The sequence below is a fragment of the Lissotriton vulgaris genome, chromosome 3_1, assembly GCF_964263255.1.
Source record: "Lissotriton vulgaris chromosome 3_1, aLisVul1.2, whole genome shotgun sequence".
In the NCBI taxonomy this organism is placed as follows: Eukaryota; Metazoa; Chordata; class Amphibia; order Caudata; family Salamandridae; genus Lissotriton; species Lissotriton vulgaris.
In genome coordinates this window covers 1,293,971,629-1,293,998,035 of record NC_141689.1, presented here as the reverse complement: position 1 = coordinate 1,293,998,035, position 26,407 = coordinate 1,293,971,629, and positions in this window count along the sequence as shown.

Sequence of the window (26,407 nt, the reverse complement as noted above, 5' to 3'; positions counted from 1 at the left end):
GTCCGTGGTATCTGAGTCATACGCGCTTTAATTAAGATGACTCGAGTCACCGAGAATCGGGTTCCATCACCACTAAGGTTCAGGAAGGGATATCTAATGCTTTATTAACATCACACATTATATATAGTAAAACTGTACAGTTGCAATGAATACAGTAGGCGTAACAAGTGAAAAGAGAGAGAGATAAGAACACATGGGCGTAAAAGAAGGCGTGTACAGGGGCGTACACGGAGGTGTGTGCTGGATGCGTCACAGAAGTGTCATAGGTAGGTGGATGCATAGAGGAAATCTGCAGGGTCAGCAGAAACCTTTAACATACATGCGCGCGCAACTGAGCATGACGTATATTGACGTGTAACTGGGGAGAGCTGGGGGGCTTGACTTTAGCACTAGTAGAGGAGTCTGGTGTCTGGGATGTCAGAACGACCTGCACCTATAGCATATCTGATATCTAATGTTTGGAGGATGTGTTGTCTGAAAGTAAAAGGTCTCTCAGGCAGAGGCCGTTCATCACTGAATGCTAGTGGGTGCATACGTGTCTTTGTGCAATGCGCGGGGCCATGGGCCTACTATGGCAATGGGTGCAGTAAATTACTTGCAAGGAGACAGGAAGGCCGGGCCCTTTGCTCTGCAGGCTGGAATATGTTTACCTATTTCACTAGACTGGAATGTGATTTTGCGGAGGCTGAGCAGATAACTGTAGGCAAAATACCGTCTTGGCAGGCAGGCCACGCCGAGCCGGGCACCGCTTGGCTGGGCAGGAAGTAAGATAGAGGTCGGGGATGCATAACTAAACTGCAGCTTTCTGAGACAGAAGAGGCTCGGAGCCTGAATTAAGGGTCTGGCTCGATTGAACCACAAAAACGTGCGCTTCGCGATATTTAAAAACGCACCATGTAAATGCATTGGAAACGTAGGCCTGGATGCGGAATTGACATTAGAACCATGGAGGGCCTACTAACTGACATGCTAACATTTGACGGAAATGCAGGAGCATTATTGAAACAGGCACGGGAAAGGAATGACATGATAGCATGGACATACATGGGACATAGGTACATGGATAGGGTGCGAGGGGGGGGCACACTGACTACCTGAAAATTTCTATTTCCTCACACCCGCAAATGCCGCTGCTCCTAGAGGGTATTTTTTCCAAGACTAAATCCAAGTTCCAGATTAGTAACTGGGATGACCTTTAGCTCAATGGTATATTTAAAGATAGGTCACAACTTTTTCACAAAACACAAGCGTCCTCTATGGATATTTTCTGTACGTGCGACTGAGACAAGGTATTAGGTAATACACAACATCATACCCCAAAGAACCCCCTACAGTTGCCCGTTACATCACATGTAGGGCACCCCTGAGGCATCGCATTTGGTGTGGACCCTATACCACAGTCTATACACAGACATTGAATACAACCCTTGCCAGGCTCGTGCCAAATAGAGCATGGAACTGGGATACGATGTTACAGACCAGCAGTGGGATTACTGTTGCAAACAAATCGAGCTAGTCTCCTTGAATAGTGGGCTCAGTATCACACACTACAAATTCCTATATTGTACATATTATTCTCCTGCCAGAGTGCACCGATATAGCCTGCGGGAAAATGCACATTGCGATAGATGCAAATCAGATAATGCTGATTTCTTTCATCTGTCATGGTCCTGCGAGTCAGTACATTCATATTGGCTACAGATATTCGAAGCTTTGGCACACATGAATGTACTGGAGATACAGATGTCCCCACTGCTGGCACTGGTAGGGTGCACCGAGGCGATTCCAGCTGCCCAACGTGAATTTGTCACCTTTAGCATACTGTTGGCCAGGCGTAGGGTGGCCTGTAGAAGGGGAAGGAAAAGAGCGCAGAAATTTAAGGAATTGCTAGTTGACCTGATCCTGTGGCAAGAGCAGCTGAATACTTATGCTGAGTTGATCCCTGCTCCCTGCAGACCTCGAGATATATGGGCTCCCCTAACCATGTACCTAATTGAACACCCACCTAAACCGGAAGCTGACACAAACTCACTGCCTGCATAGAATGCTTGCTCTAGAACGCATATGACTGGGTGTATGTACTCTGTGTATTGTACACGATTTACCCATTGCATAGCCCGCCTGTTCCCCATTGTTGTTTTTGTGAGCTCCCTTTCTAGGCTTAAGTTACATCTTCCTGTATAAAGACAGACATGAACAACGATAACGCCCTCTGCTAGAAATCTGATGCCAAGAAGAAAAGACTCAAATGATATTGACAATAATGTATGCATTTCCTTTTTGTATTATGTATTGCCGTGGTAAAGTGACTGTACATATGCTGAAACCATATGTTTGGCATGTTTTCTAAAGAAAAAGGTATTTTTTTACATATTTGGTGCCAAGCGCGTCCTTCCACCTTCTCAAAAATTGGCCCAGTACTGCTCATCCATTGATTCACACGTTCAAAAATGTTTTAGCCCACAGAATTTATATAACCTGCCAATTGCAGAAGCCCAGAGATACTGCCTTACTTCTGCACTCACTAACTAGTATGATCACTATTAGAGCAGTTAATAGAAAAAATTCTACTTATTAGGGGTGCAATTTTACCACTTGCAGCGTGTCCATCCCCAAAAACCAATGCATATCTTTCCTAACCCTTTACCCCCAGAACCTATATACCATACCTTTTCTCTTAGAGATGTTTATTTTTAAGAAATGTTTGTCAGCATAGTTGCCTAACTCAAAAAGACACCTCTATACACCTATTGGGGTTTAATCGAGCAAAACAGCATCATCCACATAGAGAAGACAAACAAGAATCATTGGGCCAGATGTAGGTAGACCAATACCGGATGGTAACTGCCGAAATTACCGAATTTTGCCCGTTACCGACCGGTATTGGGCATTTGGGATGTATTTACCGAAACATCATTTACCGATTCGGTATTTACAGAATCCGTAAATGACATGTAGGAGGCACTTTTAAGAGTTCTTCTGTGCTTTGAGGATTCGTTATTTACCACCAACTATTAGTTGGTGGTAAATAACGAATACCTCTGTAAATGCAAATCTGTGCATTTACACATGTGCCATGTGACAGACATACATGCCCTTAGGGCATATATGTGTGCCACATGTGCACACAAGCACTATTCAGGGGTGCAACAGGGTGTCAAATTGACTCCCTGCCACCATTGACTCTTTCCCTATTTTACCGATTCGGTAATTACCGATTAGGTAATTGACATTCATTTCTATGGGCCTCCAGGCCCCTAGGAATGAATGGCAATAACCCAATCGGTAAATACCGATTAGGTAAATACCGAATCTTAACGATTCTGTAATTTTTACTGAATTATTAGCTACATAGCACTTACTGATTCTAAAATACTGAATCAGTAAAATTCGGTATTTTAGAATCGGTAAATCTTATTTACCTACATCTAGCCCATTGTTCCTAGTATTGATGAGTCCCCCTTACACTGTCTGACTATGCTAGGCAAGTCATACATATAAAGGGAAAAGAGAAAGGGTGCAAGTAAGCACCCTTGCTTCAACCCATTGTGAGTTTCTACTTTACTAGACAAGACCTGATGCCCTCTCATCCAGACCTGAGTCCAAACTGAAGAGTGCCAAGCAACAACCAGCCTAAGCAAGTGAATGGGGATCCTAAATTCAACCAATTTTCTCCACAGCATTCCACAATCATTCATTCATTAATCTTTATTTTGGCAATTGCCATAAAAGATGAGCATAAAATTACAACAAACAGAAATCAAACATCAATATTACATCAATAACGGGATAGCATACAGATAAAAAATCAGACATCAATGTTACTTACATCAATAGCGGGATAGCATACAGATAAGATGAAAGAATGCCCCAATACATAGCAGCCTATACTATAAAAACAATCAAATAAATCAGTACTAATTAATTGTTTGGACAATCTATAACGTGAGAAAACGGAACAATTTTACATAAGGGTTAAATTTTACTTAAAATTGCCTAATACAAAACGATTGTGCACTCAATAGTACATGATCTAAATCAGGGATGGGATACCCTAGGAATTAAAAGCAATCTCTTGTGCCATACTGCTTCAAGAAATTTGGCCATTGCAAAAACAATTACTTTTGAAAGGTCAGTCTTGAGAATTGTAAAGGCCTCAGAGCATTTGACAAACCCTAGATTTTTACATAATGGGATTATCCAGAACCTTCTAACCGCACTGTAGGCAGGGCAAGAGAAGACTAAGTGCAATTCATCTTGAAGCCTACAATTGCAGCCAGGACAATTTTCCGGGGAATGTTGCTTCCATTTACTGGTGAATGCTCTAAGCGGAAGAGTACCATACCGCCATTGGAGATATAATTTCCTGGCCAGGTTCGGAAAAATGTCATCAAAGACTGACTCAAACTTGTAGGAATCTTTCACCCCGAGAAAGGTGTTAACCAGGGAATCTGGGCGTGTACCCTGTGTGTGGGATGCAAGATTGCGTGCATGAAAGGTTGCCACCAGGTGTTTACGGGACAAACCCTGACAGGCCACTTCAGGGTCACTCCAGAGGGTAGGAAGACCCAACCGGGCAAACTCAGTTTTTAGATATTTAAACCACAGGATGTTCTCTATAGTATGAAGAGCAAGAATGTCCTGCAATTCCTGCCTATAGTTGGCTAACTCAGAAGTAGACCATAATCTTCTCCAAAAGGTTAGGGGCTTTACACCCACAGCTTCGTCCAATGGTTTTAGACCCAGATCCAACCTGATTGGCAGAAGTGGGGTGCTAGCCGGTAACTTTAGGAGTTGTCTAAGAAACTTGTTTTCAACGGTGACCAGCTCTTTTTTGCAGGGATGTCCCCAAAGTTCGCTACCATAGAGAATTGTGCCTCTGGCCTGGAGTCTATAAATCTCCAACGGGGGGGGGCTAGCGGTCGAACAGACGATTTATTAGAATTAACTAGCCTAATTATTCCCCCGGGGGTTTGGGCCAATCTGAGCTGGGACTTAACTTGATGGTTGCCCCATTCCAATTTGTCATTCAATGTCACACCCAGATACTCAAACGTAAGGAATCTTTCTAACCTATTCAGGCCTATGGTGGGGTTGGGGCGTGTATTTTTGGGGGGATTAAAAATCATGTACTTGGTCTTCAGGGCATTTATTTCGAGACCATGCTCTCCACAGAATGCCTCAAAGCCCTCGAGAATACGCTGAATCCCCATTGGGGATTTTGACAGCAGGAGGGTGTCGTCCGCAAACATAATTGCGGGCACCCTCCTGCGGCCGAGCCTTGGTGCATCTGTGTTTGGGACATTATTTAGGCAGTCGATTACCCTGTTGACAAAGAGGCAAAACAGGGTTGGTGCAAGAACACATTCCTGCCTTACCCCTCTGCCAACGGGAAATCTTTGTGAGAGGCTACTCGACCTCCCGCACCTAACTTGTGCATAATTGTGTGTATGTAGGCAAACAATGATGTCTAAAAGAGCAGGGGGGATGCCAAGTTTGGCGAGTACCATCCAGAGTTTACTCCGCGGAACCTAATCAAAGGCTGCGCGGAGATCAACGAAGACGGTATACAACGTACCCCCCTCCACCCGCACCGTCTTCCAAAACAGAAGGACCAAACGAAAAATTTGGTCCATAGTTGACACCTTGCTCCTAAACCCTGCCTGGAACGTGCTTAAAACTGAATGGTCCATCATCCATTCCTGTAGGCGGTCAAGTATCAGCCTCGCAAAGGTTTTTTGTGAAACATCAATGAGGCTGATTGGCCTATAGTTGGCTGGGAGCAGAGGAGAGCCCTTCTTGAAAATAGGTACAATCTCTCCTCCCAGCCAAGTATTAGTGACCGCCATTTCCCCAAGAATTGTGTTAAAAACTTCCAACAGATACGGGGCCCAGACTCTAGGTTGGTGCTTGAATAAGTCTCCCGGGATTTTGTCTAACCCGGGGGCCTTACCCGAGGGCAGTTTAGATATTACATTAAAGACCTCCCCCAGTGAAAATTGCAGTGTCTCAGCGCCCTCCACAGTTTCAGATTGCGCGGTTGACCCGCCAGAGAGTAGAGGGTGTTCAGACCTCAGCTCATCTTGGAGCTTGGGCGGGCCAAGGCTAACCTCTTCATAGAGGCTGCGGAAGTGGTCCTCCCAGACCGAAGCCGCTATATTGGCCTCCACAGCCTGAGTCAGCTCGGCAGACCACAATCAATTCTATCAAATGCTGTGGGGAATTCTATAAAGGCAACATATAAAGGCATACCCTGTCTCCTGACAGTATCTCAACTAACTACTATATGTGAGGATGGCACTTGCATTCAGTTCACAAGACACTGTGATGGAAAAAGAATGGGCTCTGCATGATGTGTAACTCTTACCTGAGTGACTCTACTGCATGTAAACTGGTATTCTGACTTTACATGCTGAACAAGCCTACACACTAAATAGCATGTGCACTGTAGTCTTGGTTTGTCTGTGGTGATTTCAAGGGCATGAGTCTATTTTGTGACCTGGACTGGTACACCAGGAGTGCCCTGTATAGTGACATAGGACTATTGTGCATATCCTGGCTTACTGACATGAAGTAGTGATGTCAGCATACTGAATTGTGTGTATTAATAGCACTGAGAAGTACCTTTTCCTGGTTCAGGATGAGATCTGTGTCTCCTTGCACCACTCATGCAAAGTTCTTATTAAGTGTGTCACCTACACCCTTTCATTTGCATTATGTGTGCATGTTGAGTGAGTGTAGGTAAGGTATGGATGAAATCACAAGGTGAGAGTATGATTGCTGGGGCAAGCTGGATCCATATTAGAGTCCCCCTGATTTAACGTGGGAAAGTGTGGAGGACTATTATAACCCCCCAGGCAGTGGAAATGTATTGCTTGCATTACTGGATCTGAAATCCCCTGAGGACCTTTAGGCAAGGGATTGATGATTAGCACTTCTTGAGCAGTGCCATTTGCTTGATGATAGAGGAGAGTAGATGAGTCCGCAGATTTTGTTTTAAAGGGCGACAAGGTTTCTAAGGATGAGTTGTTCTGTCCTGTCCAGATTGCTACTTCTGAAAGGCTGATGACAGCCAGATTCATTGTGCCCATATTTCCAGAACATTTATGCTTGAGCCAGTATCATCACTATTTGCTGGGATAGCCATCACCTTGCACAAATTATGTGTTTGCACTGAAGCCACAAAATTAAATTTGAAAAGTAACTACAACAAACTGGTTCCTGAATTTTAGACAGTGGCTCAGCATCCTCTGACTAGAAATTAGTATTGAGGAGGAAGCCAAACTATCCCACTTTACGCCATGTGCAAATTCTTCTTGACCAAGGGTGAGAGAGCTGTGCAGAACACTTGAAAAGCTGCTGCAGGCCGGGAATGTTGCCTATTAGACAGCCTGTCTTTCAGAGGTGAGGGTATATCACATGAAAGTCTGTGCAACGTGCTGGAGAGACGTGGGTCTCCCTTTCAATCAGAAACCTGTTTGCCTGTTCAGAGAGGGAATGAGTGCTTAGCTTTAAAAGAGAGGAAACTATCCAGAAGGAGAAGCCCATCCCGGTTCCCAATATGTATAGAACCTGCAGGATCTGTCATGTATTGGGACCATACCCACACCAAACTTGGCTGTGAGGAGTCATCAAACCCCACACGTGGTTCATGTAGATAACAGTTTGAAGCATTGTCAATACCCAAGTGACAGTATGCCATATGACATCATTGCAGCATGACCAGAGGACCCTGCCACTTATATGATCAGCTGTGAGAATTGTGAGGCTCAACAGCACTACTAAGTTTAGTACACTCCAGTGCCTTGGAGAATGCAACTACAAAAGATGAGCAACTGATGTCAAGATTTTCCATGAGGTCCATTCCCAGCAGCAGGGTCCAAGAAGTGGAAATTCTGCCCATGATTCTGTGTCCTCTGAGATGGATGCAGATTGTGCCACTGAAAAGTGCACACCACCAATCTCTATACTGAGCTGTGTTCCAAGTAACAGGTAAGACAAGGCCTGTTCTTAAAGACAGAGAGACATATATATATCTTGAACATGAAATTGTTAGCCTGCACTTTACAGAGCACTGACCTACGGGCTAATGAACATAGTAGTTGCTTGCACAGCCTAACATTTGAGACTTCACCTGTGCCTGCTCATTGCATATGGCCTTTTAATGTTCCTGGAGCCTAGTAGATATTGTGGGCACCAGTGGAGCTGTAATAGACCATTGTAGGTGGTAGGAAACTTGTCATACTTTGACAGAGAAAAATGTCTCTGTAAAACCCTGTAGCTGAACTCTCATTACTGATCACATATTTCATTTTCCTATGATATTAGAGTTATTCCTTTTACTAAGGCAAGCCAAAGCGGGGGAAAAGATGGACTCCAAGGCCCTTAAGTCTCCGCCGTCACCGAGGGCGGGGCAGTCAAAAGAGCATCAGTTAGTCACATATAATGACGGAATCACGCCTGGGGTGCTGCCCGCGACCGGGTGTTGAACACACCCTGACACATACGCAGGCGACTTGGCCAAGAGTAGGCCCATCTGTGCTCTTTCAGACTTGTACGAGATCGAACCATGCCTCCCACTTATGTTCTTCTGTTCACTCCCCACTTCCTTTTGGGAGGCTCACAGAGTGACCTGAGATGGAGTTATTTAAGTGATCTAATCTTTGTTCTACTTTCTCATCTACTTGTCAGAGTGCCTGTAATAAAATGTCAATTATGAGCTCTCTGGCATTTACAGTGGCAGCTATCACAGAGGAAAGTAAAGCAGTTGTGGAGGCACTTGGTTTACATGTAGTCATAGCACCTACAGTGTAAATACCTGCCAATTACCCTGGAAGTTCAGGTGATTATGCCGAACCTCACTGGGGCAGGGTTTAATCTAGCTGGCACTAAGGGGGGTACAAAGTTAACAACTTGTATAACTATACATCAACCACAGCAAAAAATTGGAGTATGACTTATACCCTGCCTCTTAACCTAGGTTTTCAACATCTAAAAGAAAGAGGAGAGGCATCCATCACAGCTTAGGGGAACAAACTAAGGATCACCCCATACCAAAGGAAGAACCATAATGGGTATTCTAAACTAGTGGATGCTTTAAATCTTGGGGATCTGAAGGGAAATGTGTTGGGCTAGACCAGGGCCCTGCTTAACCCTCTCTAGGATTAATGTTTATCTACACTGATGGTGATCAAGAAAGCAGTCACAAATATTATGCGGGTGGGGCTCATCGACTCCTTCAACCCTCACTCAGCTTCTTCATGTAACCAGCTGTGGACCTAAGTGTGAGTATAAGGTGTGAAGGAAGATTGCTGCAGATGAATCCCCCCTTCAAGGTCCTGAGCAAAGGGTATCAGAGTTCAGTAGCCCCTCAAATGTGACTCAACCCATCTTTCTGCCATCAGTGCTTCACCCACCTGAGATGAACTGCCTATTACCTTCTCTGACCACGGTCCAGGGATCTCTTTATCTTGTTTCAGCATCTCAGACCAGAATGGCAGGTGAGCCAGAGTTCTGGGCAAGCAGGCTAAGTAATCGGGGGTTTCCACTGAACAATAAAGCTTTCAACCATCCAGCCTAGGAAACTCCTCTTGTTGTGGTGTTGGTGAAAGTGAAGCACTTACAGGAAGGGCAGAAGACTTCATACAGTTAAAGAATAAGTTCACTCATTGGTTGAACACTCATACTGGCGAAGATATTTCAATAAGTAACTCTACTATCATGCTATGACAAATTCCCTCAATTGTCCATACTTACAAAAGGTTGAAATGCGATTATATGGTGGGTAATATTAAATGGGAGAGGATGGTGGCCGGTCTCTTAGCTGACACCCATGTGTACCATCACTTGGCATTTTCTATTAAGCTCTTACCACTAGGCTTTGTTTATCCCCCTCCCAATTGGAAACGAGTCACCACTGCACCTTAAAATGTACTCAAGGCTGTGGCTCCCACCTCTGACTCTGCCCACTCAGAATGAAGATTGACTACTTTAGGCACCTGCAGTATTCAGAACTTTAACTGTTTTGACCCATTGGGCCCGCTGGAGGATGTTGAATGGCTAGAGATTGATCAGTTGAAACCTGCTCTCATCCCAGTTGTCGCCTCCTCACATCTTAAACATGCTCTTGAGCCTTATAAGCTTGCTCTAAATGTTTTAAGCTTGAATATTGTGGGCCTAAACTATAAATAAAACAGATCTGGAGAGTTGATAATGTATTTCCACCGATTAAATGATTGCATTCCAAGAGACATGGGTCACCAAAAACAGTTTTACTCTAGATGGTATTCAGGCATTTATTTCTCCATTTAATTCATTTTATTGTCTGAAGACCTTAAGGTGGAATGCTAATGTTGATAACTTTATCTATCCATGGTGCTGTATGGTTCATAATATATCAATAAGACTGCACGTTTGGATAACATGAAAGTCAAAACTGTGAGTCCATGCACACCATCGAGATATGGTGGCCTTAGTCATAGCTAGCTCACAGTGCACCATCTGGACCTCTAACCTTACAAGGTACTGGATGGTATGTGCAACCTCAGAACATGGCATGGCAACCCTAGCTCCCCAGGGGAATTGTGGAAACAAATCAGTCCCTTTTCATTTGTAACTCATGCATGCCCAAACGGAGACAAAGGAAATAATCAAATTGGCATTTCAAACATTTATTGTAACAATAAGATTGTGCTAAAAAAAATTGCTTAATAGAGAAAATAGAACAGAGTAATCAGCATTCCTAGAATGGTAAAGAAGATAAACAGTTAAACCATTGTGCTGTTACATTGATTATATGCATACATTTATAATCATATCTATACTCCTCCCTAGCTCTTCCTAACCTAGTGGGCTTAGGGTGCGCAAATCTGCCAGAATACCTCAGGGTAATCTAAATCCCCATTTACCTGTGGGTATGTTTAATCGGGGTGCCAGGTCTTTTGCAGAGCAGGCCATCATCCTTCTCAGGAAAGTAAACAGGATTCAAATGATCTGGAATTCCAGCAAGGGCTGACCTCGCCAGCGACAGAGAAGTACTCCTCTCCCGAAGCAAAGGATTTGTGTTGTTTATATATTAAACTTCCCCTAGGTTACCTTGCTGAAGCTCTAGTCAAGCTGTCAATATCTATTCTAGCATTGAAAGCCTGTCACCTAGATGACAACAACAAGCATCAATATTTTGCGCAGTGAATTTTACGCCTAGTACAGAATGTTTAAGTCCCTGATAAAATGCCTATAAAAAAGTGTAAATGTAAGCAAAACCATTTCAGAGAATATTATCCCATATGGGCACGCAAGCAAATGTGTGTCAAGAGTCAGCATTTAAGAATTATGTCAACTCTAAAAGTGAACATGTAAAATGATGGTGTTCTCCATCTAATCCCTTTGTAACCAGACCACACCTACTCCTTGGATGTATGGCAACTATAAGCTTCCTAAAACATATGCTAAAATATAAGTTGAAATATGTAAGTAAATCTAAAATCTCAAAAGCAATGTACTCCTTAATATCAAAAGCATGAAGAAAGCCAAAAACGTATTAAAAAGGGAATTCAAAAACGTGCATGAAAAGACTGCATTAAAGGCAATTTTGCAAGTAAATAGTTTGCCGGAAAAAAAAAAACTTCACCACCCAAAACTGCCACTTTGATTAAATGTACTAAGAGGCAGACACAACAATACTGGTCCCACCAACACCCCTTTGAAAAGCTCCAAAGAACAAACATGGTCCACCCCCCCCCCACCCAGCAGCTGCTGGAGGTGTGACAGCCAGTAGGATATTCCCAGAGGACAAGCCAAGAACCAGAAATCCTGGAGCGGTGGCATCACTGAAAGGCACATAACATGCTTTTTGTAGCAACTGCAAATGGACAAAGCAACTTTGCCAGTGAGCTTTAAACGGATAAAACAATTCTATGTCTGTAGATTTGACCAGTTGCATTCCAAGGCACATATCCATGGCACACTCAAAAGTGCACAGTAAACGGCGGAACACAGGTTGCACACAGTTTAACCAGATAGGCCGAAAGCAAAAGAAACAGTTATCTTTCAGTTCCTGATGCAAGGATGCCCCAAAATACTTTATCATCCTTTCACGACACAGGAGCACATGTGGCAGTGTCATCCCAATTTTGGCTGCATGACAAAACATCCATTGTGGACCAGATAAATAAAATGAATACCTCAGCAATGAGGACCCAGACAAGTGGTAAACCTCCAAAAACGCTTCTAAGCACTGAGTGTATGAAAGAAAGAATTGCTCCAAAGATAGTCAGAAGGGTACTAACAAAACCAGAGTCTGTTGTCTTAAAAAAGTGTACTCCTCAAGCAATATTTGAGGTTATTTAAAACGCAGGTATCTAAGCTCCTCAAAATGGTGTGGGAGGGTTGTGTATAGTGACAACTGTATCTCAGAAGATGACCATGCAACTTGAAGATCAAACATCTCCCATGCAGATGTTAAAACAACTTCCTTCTGAAATAATAAGACTTTCAGTCTGCTTAAAGCATCACAGTTCACATTTGAGATTGGAATTGGAGACCAATTCATCACTTTCCTAACTGTGCGGGCAGATAGAAAAGGCATTTGTGTACAACAGGTCACAACCTTAGAAACTGTCACCAGCTATGGTATTCTCAGTCTGATCCCACAGCAGCTTTGGTCATTCAATATCAAATATATTCCATTCAACAGCAGTCTGAATGTCAGATGAATTACAGAAGCTGGGGAACCGTTCAGATAATAGGACAAGTTTGTCTTGGACGTCTTACATGCTTCATGAAGTATGCCCTCCCTGCAAACTAGAGAATGGCCTACAGTGTTCTTGCTGTCTATACCGCTAAGAAAAACCTCAGTTGAACCATTTTTATATCTGTAAGTGAACGGTAAAACCAAAGCCTCATGTAAATGCCTCCCCTAGCACTTCATATCTGTCTACTTGATAGTGTAGAAAGCAGTACTTAAATTAAAAAGTTAAAATTGGCAGAGAAATAAACCCATGTACTATCTAAGCAGCTGATGTTGTCTCTGCCACAGTGAATTCTATTTTTTTTTTGTGTGTAACATTGTGCATGTTCTATATTTTCTGGACATTATTTTCTGTTATTTTGTCAAATTATATTGCAAAAACAAAAATATAGCATTTAAATGTTGCCATGGAACGCAACCATTGCACAAAGCCTGGAAAGTCCAGCTCAGTAGCATGAAAGACCTAATCTATGTTTGTCCATGTTGTAAAAGGGACATGTCACTCTGTATGATGTCAATAGAATATGACATTATGTTACTCAGAGAATATATCCTAGTGGATAATTCAGTCATACCATTGTCCACTACCACTATAGTCTTCTCTAAAGTTGCTCTGACAATTTCACTTATTCGCCCAGCAGCTTCTTCCTGTGAAGCCTTCCACACTTCATATGCCTGACACTCCGAAGTGGGACAAAGTATGTCTTTTTTTAGAGATAACTGAAAAATGCAAATGTTCCTTGCAGTGTGCTGAGGGTCAGACGAATCCAAAGAAAAGTCCTCAAAGCCAACAAAGTAGCCTGAGGCAGTTTGTGCAAATGTAGTAGGCTTGTGGAGCTGTCTAGAACTGGTAGATAGCTCCAATGCTTCGGTGTAATAAAAAACTTCATTATATGTTGGTTGTGTTGAAATCTGTGTTGTCACACATGGCGATTGTATGGCGTTTGTAGATGTAACCAGAATTAGTGAAACTTCAGTGTCTGCTGTCCCCTGTCAGGGAGCAGAAACTTAATTGATGGCTATAGTCTATAAAGCAATTTCCTGCATGGTGATGAGGAGGAAGGTAACTACCTAGGAAACCTTGCAGCCTACTATGTAGAACCTGCCACATTGGATGGTTTAATAATATCAATTGAAACAAATCTTGTGTTTGCTACAAGCAAGAGGCAGTTAAAGTACAGTTCTGGTACCTTTAACAGCCAGGACAAAGACAGGCACTCTATAAGATGGTCAAAACTCCTCCTTGTCAGTTGTCAGTTATTTACTCCCACACTAGATCACATATCTTTGGATTCCAAACAGGAGTTACTAGTCCTGCCTTCACTTCACCAGCTCATTGCTTAACTCATCTCAGAAGTCATTCAGTTCCTGTAAGACAGGCAAGGGTTCACTGACATCAAAAGATGTTACTTCTGCCACCATTTGGGCTTGGCCTTTGCTGTGAACGGCTCCTGGAGGGAGCACTTAGCCCACGCCAGGAGCAAGTTCCCAAAGTCCACCAACTCGATCTTAAGCATTCCTCCCCCCAAGACCATGGGAGCAGTATTAGCCAAAAAAAGATTTATAAACTCCAGTGTACCTTGACCTTAGGGTAGGTCGCTCCCCTTGCCGCTGCAGCACCACCTGTGACCTTCTGTAGCCGAGAGTCTGCCTGCTGGAGCGAGTGTCTGCCCCCTTTGCATTCTGTATCCCGTATGACTGTCTCCTGATTGAGTGACTGCCCCCCCTTTTGCATTCTGTATCCCGCGTGACTGTCTCCCATTTTGAGTGTCTACCCCCTCTTGTTTGCCTTCTGTACCCGGGCTTGACTGGTTCAGGACCTGTGCCCATTCCCCATGTGCCTCGTTTTGTGCTTTTCTCGCCTCTCTCTTGCTTCCCGTTTTTTTGCGCCGTTCTTTTTCACAGTGCCCGACGCTCGTGGTTCTACCGCCGCTGTTTCCCTCCCAGCCCCGCCCCCGCTCCTCATTGCTTCCCCGGCTACCCTTAAATGGCGGACGCTGCACGACCATGCAGCAGACGCGCGCAGCGGGCGCGCTGGTGGCACGCCAAAGGCAAGCCCGTCTGTGCCCGTCCGCGCCTGGCCCGCGCCCAGCACCAGGACCCCTGGTCCCCGCCAATACAAGACCACCCAACAGACCTGCGACGCCTCCACCCTCAACGCACTCAATGCCGGCCAGAACCCCGCCTGCTACCGAGCCACCCCAAAACGCACCCACGGACCCTTCACCTGCAAAGCCTGCAAGTTCACCTGCCTCTGAACCTGCACCACACCTGCAAAGCCGAGCACCAACAACAAACACCTCAAGTGCATCCTGCATAACACCCGCTCCGTCCACAGACACGCCGTGGAACTTTGGAACCTCCTAAACTCTACTTCACCAGACGTCGCCTTCCTCACGGAAACCTAGATGAACTCCTCCTCAGCCCCCGACATTGCCATAGCCATCCCGGACGGATACAAGATCACCAGGAGGGACCGCGTCAACCAGACCGGAGGAGGCATCGCCATCGTACACAAGAACACCATCCGCATCACAACCAACTCTGACGACACCCTCACCGCCGCCGAACACCTCCACTTCCAGATACACACCGACCCCAAGACGACCCTCAGAGGCACTCTCATCTACAGACCCCCGGGACCATGCACACGATTCAGCGAAGACATCGCAGACTTCATCAGCCCGCTCGCCCTCCCCTCCACTGACTTCATCCTCCTATGGGACCTCAATTTCCACCTGGAAAACAACAACGACACCAACACCACCAACCTGCTGGACAACCTCGCCAACCTCGGACTCAAGCAACTGGTGAACACCCCCACCCAATACGCCGGCCACACGCTCGACCCCGTCTTCTCCTCCAGCAAGCATATCTCCTTCAGCCACTCCACCGGACTACATTGGACGGATCACAGCTGCGTCCACTTCAGCTTCAGAAAATCCACGACCCACCACCACCCGCAACAGGTGCCCCGTAGGAGCTGGAGCAGGATCACCGCCAACCAGCTCACCACCTCCCTCAGCCAGAACCCTCCCGCCAGCACAACGGACCCCCACGAAGCAGCCAACAACCTCACACAGTGGATCACCATCTGTGCAGACAACCTCGCACCACTGAAGACCCCTCCCAGCAGACCCGACAGCAAAAAAGCCTCCTGGTTCACCAACGAACTCAAGAACTCCAAGAAGAACTGCCGTACCCTCGAGAAAGCCTGGAACAACAACCAGACCACAGACAACATGAATGCCCTCAAGCACGCCACCTGCAAACACCACCAGCTGATCCGCACCACCAAGAAGACAGCATTCCAGGAACGACTGGACAACAACGCCCACAACAGCAAGGAACTCTTCAGCATCGTCAAAGAGCTCTCCAGCCCCAGCGCCGGAAACAACGACATCACCCCCTCGCAGGACCTCTGCGACTCACTCGCCTCGTTCTTTCACAGCAAGATCGCCGACATACACAACAGCTTGGGCGCACAGACCACGCACCCAACCACCGAACCATCACCCCCAACCACCACCCTCTACGCCTGGACACCGGTCAGCACCGAAGATACCACCCGCACGATGAACACCATCCACTCCGGATCTCCAACCGACCCCTGCCCCCACCACGTCTTCAACAAGGCCGACTCCATCATCGCACCCCAAATCTGGGACATCATCAACGCCTTCTTCAACACCGCCACCTTCCCGGAGAGCTGGAAACACGCCAAGCTCAGCGCACTCCTAAAGAAACCAACAGCTGACCCCACGGACCTCAAGAACTACCGCCCCATCTCGCTCCTCCCTTTTGCTGCCAAGGTCATCGAGAAGACCGTCAACAAACAGCTTGCTGCCTTCCTCGAGACAAACGGATCCCTCGACCACTCATAGTCCGGCTTCCGAACCAACCACAGCACCGAGACTGCCCTCATCGCAGCCACAGACGACATTAGATCCCTGCTCGACAACGGAGAAACTGCGGCCCTCATTCTCCTGGACTGCTCCGCAGCGTTCGACACTGTCTGCCACCGCACCCTTGTACAACGCCTCAGCAACATCGGAATCCAAGAGAAAGCACTGGAATGGATCATCTCGTACCTCTCCGGAAGAACACAGATAGTCCGCCTGCCCCCGTTCAGATCCAAGGCCTCCGAAGTCATCTGCAGCGTACCACAAGGATCATCGCTCAGCCCCACCCTCTTTAATGTCTACATGAGCCCCCTCGCAGCCATAGCACGCCAACACAACCACAACATCATCTCCTACACCAACGACACCCAGCTGATCCTCTCCATCACAAACAACACCGCTACCGCCAGAACCAGCCTACACGAAGGGATAAAAGACGTCGCCGAGTGGATGAAGAACAGCCGCCTGAAACTGAACTCAGACAAGACCGAAGTCCTCATCCTGGGATCATCAACCTCCGCCTGGGATGACTCCTGGTGGCCCCCTGCCCTGGGCACCGCTCCCAAGCCAACGGACCCCGCAGGCAACCTGGGCTTCATCCTGGACTCCTCCCTCTCGATGACCATACAAGTCAACGCCGTCTCATCTTCATGCTGCAACACCCTGCACATGCTCCGAAAAATCTTCCGGTGGATCCCCACCGAAACCAGGAAGATGGTCACCCAGGCACTTGTCACCAGCCGACTGGACTACGGAAACACCTTCTACGCCGCAACCACAGCCAAACTTCAGAAAAAACTCCAACGCATCCAGAACGCCTCCGCACGGCTCATCCTGGACATCCCCCGACACAGCCACATCTCCGCACACCTGAGTGACCTGCACTGGCTCACCGTCAGCAAGAGGATCACGTTCAGACTCCTCACCCACGCACACAAGGCCCTCCACGACCTGGGACCCAGGTAACTCAACAACCACCTGACCTTCTACACTCCCACCCGCCAGTTACACTCCGCCAGCCACGCCCTCGCCGCAGTTCCACGCATCTGCAGAGCCACCACCGGAGTAAGGTCCTTCTCCAACCTGGCAGCCAAGACATGGAACTCCCTCCCCATCCGCCTCCGGCTGACCCAGGACCACCTTTCCTTCAGGAAGCAACTCAAGACCTGGCTCTTCGAGCAGTAGCAGACACCCCCCCCCCCACCAGCGCCTTGAGACCCTTCTGGGTGAGTAGCGCACTATACAAATTCTATGATTGATTGATTGATTGTGTATCCCGGTAGCCACATATGGCGCTGAGATATGCGGGACGGTCAACTGCTCTGGTATTCAGCAGGAGGAGAATCGTTTTTACAGGAAATTATTGAATGTCTCAATCTCAACCTCCCATTACATATCCCACAAAGAGCTCAATATTAATTTTATTACTGATTTTATTAGGGCTCGCCCGGCACTTATGGGGATTGCAGTGTGGAAGAATGAAGCAGACTCCTTGACCCAGACAATTATTAAGGACTGTCTAGGTTGTGCCAAGTGGCTAGAAATCCCATGGTTGAGTGGTGTGTTGAATAGTTTGTGCAGTATGAACATGGAAAGCATTTTTTTGGACCCTACAATCGCTACCTTAGTCGCAAAAAAGGAAATGCAGAACGCTCTGTACTCCCTATATAAGACCGAGCGGGAGGTAGCAGAGGCCAGAAAAATTACTGTGCGCAACTACATGGACATCGAACGGTATAGTTATCCACTCCATATGTATTTGTCCTTACCAATGAGCCGATGGGAGACGAGCCTATTGTTCTGTTTGAGAGCTGGTACAATTCGCTTCACACTTTCCTTCACACTTGGTAATAGCCCTGATCCAAAATCGAACCTGTGCCCTTGTGATGGGAGGAGAGAGCAAACTATCAAGCACTTTATATTTTTCTGTAAATACTATAGTAAATATTTTAAACTGTTATATTTTAACAAGAGAAGACTGATCAGTTTAGAGGCAGCACTTCGTTCTATGTTAGGTTTAGATGATGTGGACCTTATCTTTCGTACTTGCACTTTCTTAAAGTCGGCAGTAAGGGCTCGCAGATCAATGATTGATGCTTGACATAATTATAAATAGTTATGTATTGTGACTTAATTGTTCCCTTACCTTAATAATCTATTTGCACTGTGATGATTTATAGTTTTGCACAAAGTCACTTTGGATTTGTATAATGGAATTTTTAAAATATTTTAATGGTCAATTTTATATGTACTTGTTTTTGTGCTTTTATGGGTACTGTTGTATCCGAATAAAGTTGAACTGAACTGAACTTCTGCCACTGTACTATGACTGTCAAGGTCTGGAACCCACATCGTAACCCCAAATAGGACATCGTAGGGAGTCCGATCATCCAAGGATCTTCTTGGCAGATTGTATAAGGCCTCTAGACTCCATTCATGTGATAGACCCAACTGTGACCTGAACCTAATATTCTAGCTGTTAAAGACTGTTTTAAGTCAAGGTTTTTCCTCTCCACCACCACATTTCCCTCAGAAAGGTATGGGGAAGGAGTTCTGGACAGTCACATCCAATGTTCCCCTGGTTTCCCGGTGAGCCATAGAGGCAGAAACTGGGTTCTGGTCCAAATAAAATGTGGGTATAGGATTCAAGAACAGGAATCCACTGCTAACATGATGTATTTATAAGCCCCATCAGAATGTAGGGGTCAGCAGTGGTCCAGATAACCAAAGTGAGAGACTTGGTGGAGATCAATAGAGGTGTCTGTGGTTGGTGAGCTATGATGGAAACCCTTAATTATTTGACATAAGTTTAACTTAAGAACATAGTGGCATATTATAAATGAAGTGGTGAAGAGAGACGATGGCCATCTTGGCATATCGCCTCTCTTCGCCACTTTGGAAACGCTAGGCTGCACCATATTACCAAGGATACTGTGCAGCCTGGCGTTTCCCCCTGCAATGGCGATAAGTTACACAACGTATCGCCAGCGCAGGCCCCCTTGCACTAGAATGCAAGTGTGTCTGCAAGCAGGGATGTTTGTTTATGAGTAGGAAGGAGTTCCTTCCAGCACATAAACAAACCTGAAATCACATTTTGTAAATTTCATGTGTACTGCTCCACTCAGCGGACATGAAAGTTACGAAAAAGCATTTTGCAAAAAGTGTTTTTCATATTCTTGTACATGAACAGACCAAGGCATTTTGCTTTTCCATGTGTGCAGCACAAGGCAGAACACATGGAAAAAGCAAAATCGAGGATAAATAAAGCATTTCTCCTCGTTTTGCCACCTTAAGACCAGGATTTTTCTGGTCTTAAGTTTGGCGCTGCCACCTATTATCGCCAAGCTGATTATAGGTGGCAGCGTCGACTTTAATGTGTGTTGAGGTGGAACACCCACCGCAACATCCACTGCACTCCCCCTTTCGCGATAATATTATCGTGAAAGGGGCCCTAATATGAAGGCAGCATTAAGCCAATTAACGTGGCTTTAAGCTATGTTAAGTGACTTAATGCTGCCTTGATAATAGGTCGATAAATTATCGCTGAATATCGGCAGAAAAGTGCTTATAATGCAGTGATAAAGGCCTTGCTCATATGCCCCGTAGTCTTCTGTCTGTTTATATAGACCTGGGCATCATTAGCTTTGCTGCATTAGTAAAATTGCAGCTGCCATCCCTGCATGAGCAGATGCTAGATTCTCAAGGCTGATAGTGTAGAGGTGGACCTCAGCAAGGCCTACCAGTGCTAGGTGTTCGCCCTCCCCTGCTCACAAGTCCAAAGACCAGAAAATAAAAGTTGGCACAGAAGCTGAAATAGTAAAAATATATTTTATTAACCTCATGAGGTGGAACTACTTTCACACAACACCCTTCAGTAGTGTATGAAGTAGCACAAGGAGTAGAAGAACCATGGGTCTTGTATAACCACACAGGAGCTCAAAAGGAGGTGGTACAAGCACACATAGGAGAGTTACATACATACATGGTCATACAAAGAATGCACAGTAACAGTAAAGGAGGACCCAACAGTTGCTTACTTTGGTAAAAACAATCTGGCAATTACAGACTAGAACAGGTGCATGGGCAGCTACAGACTCTTCTGAGCATGTGCAGAGTAGCAGAGGCTAAGTCTAGCCAGTTCTTTGAGCAAAGCACAAGAGCAAGCAACAGTGAAGAAGGAAAAACGCACATGGCGAGCACATGGTTGGCAAAATGGCTGGTGGAAACAAGATTGCTTCAGCTAAATGCTAACAGCGATTTCTGTCAAATTTCAACACTAGGATTAATCCTAACCTGCGGTCTGAGTTAGGAAAGACTCTATCCCCCACTCCGGGAAGATAAGCAAATGGAATGTTCTGAGCACTTAACTGGTAGGAGTATTAGGGCCACCGCACAAAACTGTAACAGCCTTCAGAATGTCTCCATCTATTCTCATGCTGGAATGAGTCACTGCAGCTATGGCAGCAGTCTACAACATTATCTTTGTAGCTTCATAAGCCTGTGAATTCCCTGCAACATGTATTCCTACATGTTGGTGACTTAGTTTGAGTTTCGCCACTTGCCCCATATATTTTATGCTTGTGTACAATTTTGAATATCTAAATCCAACCATGTGCCAATAGTATAGTTACTCATTGTAGGACTAGACACAATAATGAGAGTCACAAACTATAAGTGTGGGGAATCCTGGATCTGTATTCTCAAGTGCCAGAGTTTGATCTTTTAGTTCAACCAGCTGGGCAGTGCAATCACCTAGTGACTGGGTGCCTATTTTAAGAGACTGGAATAATTCATCCCTCAATTTCCCCTTGACCACTGCACAAGTGGCTGAGTAGTGACGTTTTGTTCCAACTGCAGGCTGGGCCAGACCATCATAATAAATTGCAAAGTTATACTGATCTAAAGGCATTATTTCACTGGGCAGAGGCTATTCATGTAATGTAGAGTCGAAGACATAATCTACATCTGTTGCTGTTAGTGAATTTGCCCACTATATCCATCTTAGATGTAAACCTTTCGTGTTAGGGATGCTGGATTTTGTCACAGTCTCTAAAGCTGGAATGGAGGTCAAAACACAATTACCCGTTATCCCTTTGCCAATGATCTTTCTTTCACTGCAGAAGTCTGTACTTACATCAGTATCTTTTCTCTAGGTGTAAAACGCATTTCTGTATCAGTGAATAAATGTTATTTATATGCATTTGTTACAGTGTCACCTCCATTGAATGTGACATGTATAACTTGAGGTTCCTGCGATTACGCAGATCACCAAATTAGTGGTGTAAACACATGTGTGTAAATGTTTTGAAGCTAGCACGTCAGCTTCTACTAAATACAAAATCTCAGTAAATTGTGGTGTCCAATGTTTGCTTGAAAAGTCAAGATGAATTTAATCATAAAGCAGTTTTACTCATTGTGCATAACCAGGTATATATGTTCTGCTAAAATTAAGAACACTGAATATTGCAGATTTTTCACTGTGTTTGGAGGTTGTAAAAGTGCACACTTCTCTAGGAAATGTGTTGCTACACTTTTGCCTTCACTTGACAACTCGTATCCCAAGAGCAGTACACTTATATAGAACATTTTTGCTTATTCAACGTTGAATTTATAGACCATGTGTGCAAATCCTAAAATTCTGCGATCTACTCTGACCAAGTGTGTTGTTAAGTCATCATCTGGTAAATATATTTCATTGACATAGGATAATGCTTGGTCATCAAATAGTCGTCACAGTTCTGTTACACGGGCTGATAACAGCCCAGGGCTATTCTTATACCCTTGTAGCAATCAGAAATTTTTATTTGAGGGCCAAGAGCATGGTTTGAAGTCAGATACCTGCTTAAAACCATTTGAGATGTCTAATGTGGTTTTATATATTTTGCACACTATGTTGTTCATTAGTGCTGTACGATGTGTGTTTTGCATTGCAAATGTGTATGTAGCACTGTTCAATTGTCTGTAGTCTAAGACTAAGCGATATGAATGATCTGGTTTCATTACTAGAAACAAAGGATAGTTCATTGGTGAGACGCACCTTTCAGTTGCACCCTGATATTCCAAGTTGTGTGAGTATTTCTCTAACCTATTGTTTTGTTTCATGTTTAATGGGATAATGTGGTTGTGCTTGCGGGCCAGACCTTATGGGTATAATATGTTAAGGGGATCCTTCATCCCAACCCATGTGGTTGCGATATACCACAGGGGCTTGTGCTAGGGCTCACTCTTTGACATATGGCCGCTTTACTGGTTTTAAAATGAGGTTGGAAAAAGCTGGTTGTATTACTCTTTATCCTAGTGGGACATTTTTAACAACCTCAAGTGGCCAATCATTTTCAGCTAAGAGACTGTCATAGCCGAATGATGAGTTCTTCCAAAAGAGAACATTAATAGTATGTGGTATATCCCCCTCCATCTGGAGTTGTCATTTATATCATTGACTTGGGACAATTAGTCTCTGCTCTGGTTATTCCACCTAGACTGGTGTTTCATTCATTGGTACTGCCGCCATAGGTAAACTATGATGACTTTTGCTGTGTAGTCCAGCAGAGTCAGAGCCCACTCCTCACTCAGAAGAAGAGTCCTCAATATTTGTGGCATGTTTAACTTTTTTCCCAGCCAAATTCTTCTTTTCAAATTGAGGCTTTTGGTGTGGAAGTTTTTCTTCCTTTTTAGGTTGAGTCTAGGCAGCACACATGTGCTGTCTCTGGACATGCTGTATCTTATGCTGTATCTCCTCTGTGGAATTTGAGCATGCCCATCGTTTGTAATTGGTTCTATTGTGTGCCCTTCTGAGACCCTGATTTTTAAACCAAAAAAATAGAGTTTGATATAGAGTGAACTAGACCCGAAGACATCCGGTATCAGAGTGCTTTACATGAGCACCAATTTTATTACAAATGTCCACATTTTATTTTTGTTATCCGCTGGGAGATTAGGTGATTTGCCCAGAATCACAGGAAGTTGAGCATCCCCAGATTTGAGGTCGACCGCTCTAGCCGTAAGGCTACATCTTCTCCTCTTTTCAATGGTGCATTGGCTGTATTTGTCCCTCCATTTGGTTTTGGTTTTGGTTCCCTCGCATGGTGACTTGGCCTATCCCATGTACTTATTCCCTCCTGTCTATATGGGCTAGTTGTGGTGCACTTGTTTATTTTAATTTGCTATCGTGTGTGGTGTGTTTTTGTGCTTTTTGAGGGAATGGTATCCAGCTGACTGAATATATCACAGGAAGTAGTGTGTGTGCTTTTGGAGGAGGAGGAGGGGGTGGTGTGTGTTAAAAAACAAGCGTTAATTATATGCTTGTGAAGCCAACATGATTTTTGTTATAGTAGCATGGCATATATTCATGTTCAATTTTTTGTTTGGTTTCTTCCTTGTCTTGCACTGCCATCTTTTATTTCCAGCACCGGGCGTCGAAAAGCAGTCAACATTGGGCCAGTTTCAGGTAAGTGTATTCTTATTGTTGGAGCCCACACAGCCTTTGATTTAGCAGCACTGCTCCCCCTTCACGGATGCTGCACTTCTAGTTTAATTTTTAAGGTCTTGTCTGCTTGCTCCTCCCCCACCACCCACACGGTTGTACCCTCAATGAGCAAGAGCAAAGCCAAGAAGAACACTCAACACTCAGCAGAGCCAAGAGTAAAAAAGATCCGGAGTAGCTAAACAGACACAAGGAAAAAAAACAAATAATCTTTAAAGGGCCACCCAACTCTTCAGGAGAGAGCTGCTTTACTACTGGTATGAGAGTAATAAAATGAGTTATGTGAATATGTTGTCATTAAATGCGTCTTGTGCCCACGTGCTGCAATTTTAACGTGGCATGTGTTTCCAGTCTCATATTCTGTAAATTAATTTGCTCTACCATTTTTCCTGCACTAGGTCTTTTATTTATTCAACCCATATTCAAAGCCACACCAAATGTTCTTTTGCAGCCCTTCGCTTCTCTGCACCAATTTTTCTTTACATTAAACATCCTGTTTCCTTTTTACCAGTACCTTTTGCCTGTCACCATTTCATCCTAACCCATTCCCCTGTTTTTTCACATTTACCAGTTACTCTCAGAACACTTGTGACCAGGGCACGAGTCAGGGGTCCACGTTGGTGGACGGCATCCCCCCACTTATTTTACAGGATGGACACTGTCTACCCTGCTCAAAAGCTGGACTTCATTAGATGGTGTAACTTGCCAGCCCGGCCACCCCTAACTTTCTTAGATGGCGTTGACTTACCCACCCATCTCCCGGCTGTCAATCTAGAGTAGCGGGTGAATGTGCTACCTATCAAAGCTCTGCTGTGCCCTTTGAACCTGCTCTAAACACCTTATAACCTTGCACTGTCTGCAGTTTCACGGACGGTGGACTGGCTGGACGACCGTCGAGTGCATCTCTTGTTGAATGTCGATCTGGGGAGCTGCAGGCGTTGAGGTTTTCCCGTGATTCAGCTGAGGGTGTGTGATACGCCCATGTGTGTGCTTAGATACACGCCTCTGGAAATTATACTTGGTTGACCCAGAATCGTTAATTTGGAGTACTATGGAGAGCCCGAACTGTATTTCCTTGAAGAGGAGGATGGCTGTACCCTCAGGGTTGTGTCCCCTGCTTGGGGGTGACCACGTGAGCCTTTAAAGTACCCTTGTCCTGATGATGCCACAAGCAACTGTTAGCGGAAACGCGACCGCGTCAACATCTGTTTAAGGAGTCCTACCACATTGTATATTTTGTGAATAATATTAGGAGCTTTGAATAATCATTACTTCGTTTATGATTATAAGAAATAATAACTTACACGCTATAAGGATTACCTTGGTTGTGATACTCCACTCAAATTGAGGAGTGGGTATTTACAGAAAATTGATTGTGTTCTTCTTTTTTCTTTTTGTTTAGGGTACACACTGTTGTATATATAATGTATATATTGCATTTATAGGTCTTTTTGTCTTTTTGTATATTGTATATATTTTGGCCACCTTTTCTTATGACTCATAACATTGTCCTTCTTAAATTATATCATTTAATGACAACAGAAATAACTGTAAAAACAGGATAATAAATTGTATCTTGTTTTGAAGGGATGTATGACGTTACAACGCATACTATTACAACTACCTACCGTTACACTGCGACCATTACAACGCATACCATTACAACGCATAGCGCTTTGAGGTGCTGGATAGTGGTAAGTATAATTTACTATTCTAACTCCAGTCCCCGTGGACCCTAGGGAAGGTGTTGGATAGTAAATTATACTTATTCTCTATCCTAGAGCGCCCCCCAGCGCAATGCGTTGTAATGGTATGCGTTGTAAAAGTCGAGTTGTAATGGTAGTGCGGAGTAAAAGATGCGTTGTAACGGGTGTATACCTTTTGAAGTAGCCCATGCTTTATTGATTCCTCAGTAACACTTTTTCTACTTTTTCATCTCTATGATGCTCCTTGCCCAGGTATGGGAGGGTAATTTGGGCAGAACCCCTGTTTATTACGTATTATAACCTTGCTGGGCGCCTAGTACCAGTGGACGCTGTGACCTGCGACCAATCAGTGTTCAAATGAAAAACATGATGCTATTGAACACTTAAAAATTAGATTGGGAACTTACTCTAGGGTTTGTTTTCAAGTATAATTATTATCATTATAATAGAAGGGAGAAAGTTTCTGGTATAAGGAGAGGGTAGGCTTGGCAGTCTCTGTGACAGGAAGAGACATGGCACCGCAGTCTTTCTGGCATGGAACAGCTGAACTGTGCAGTCTCGGGCACAA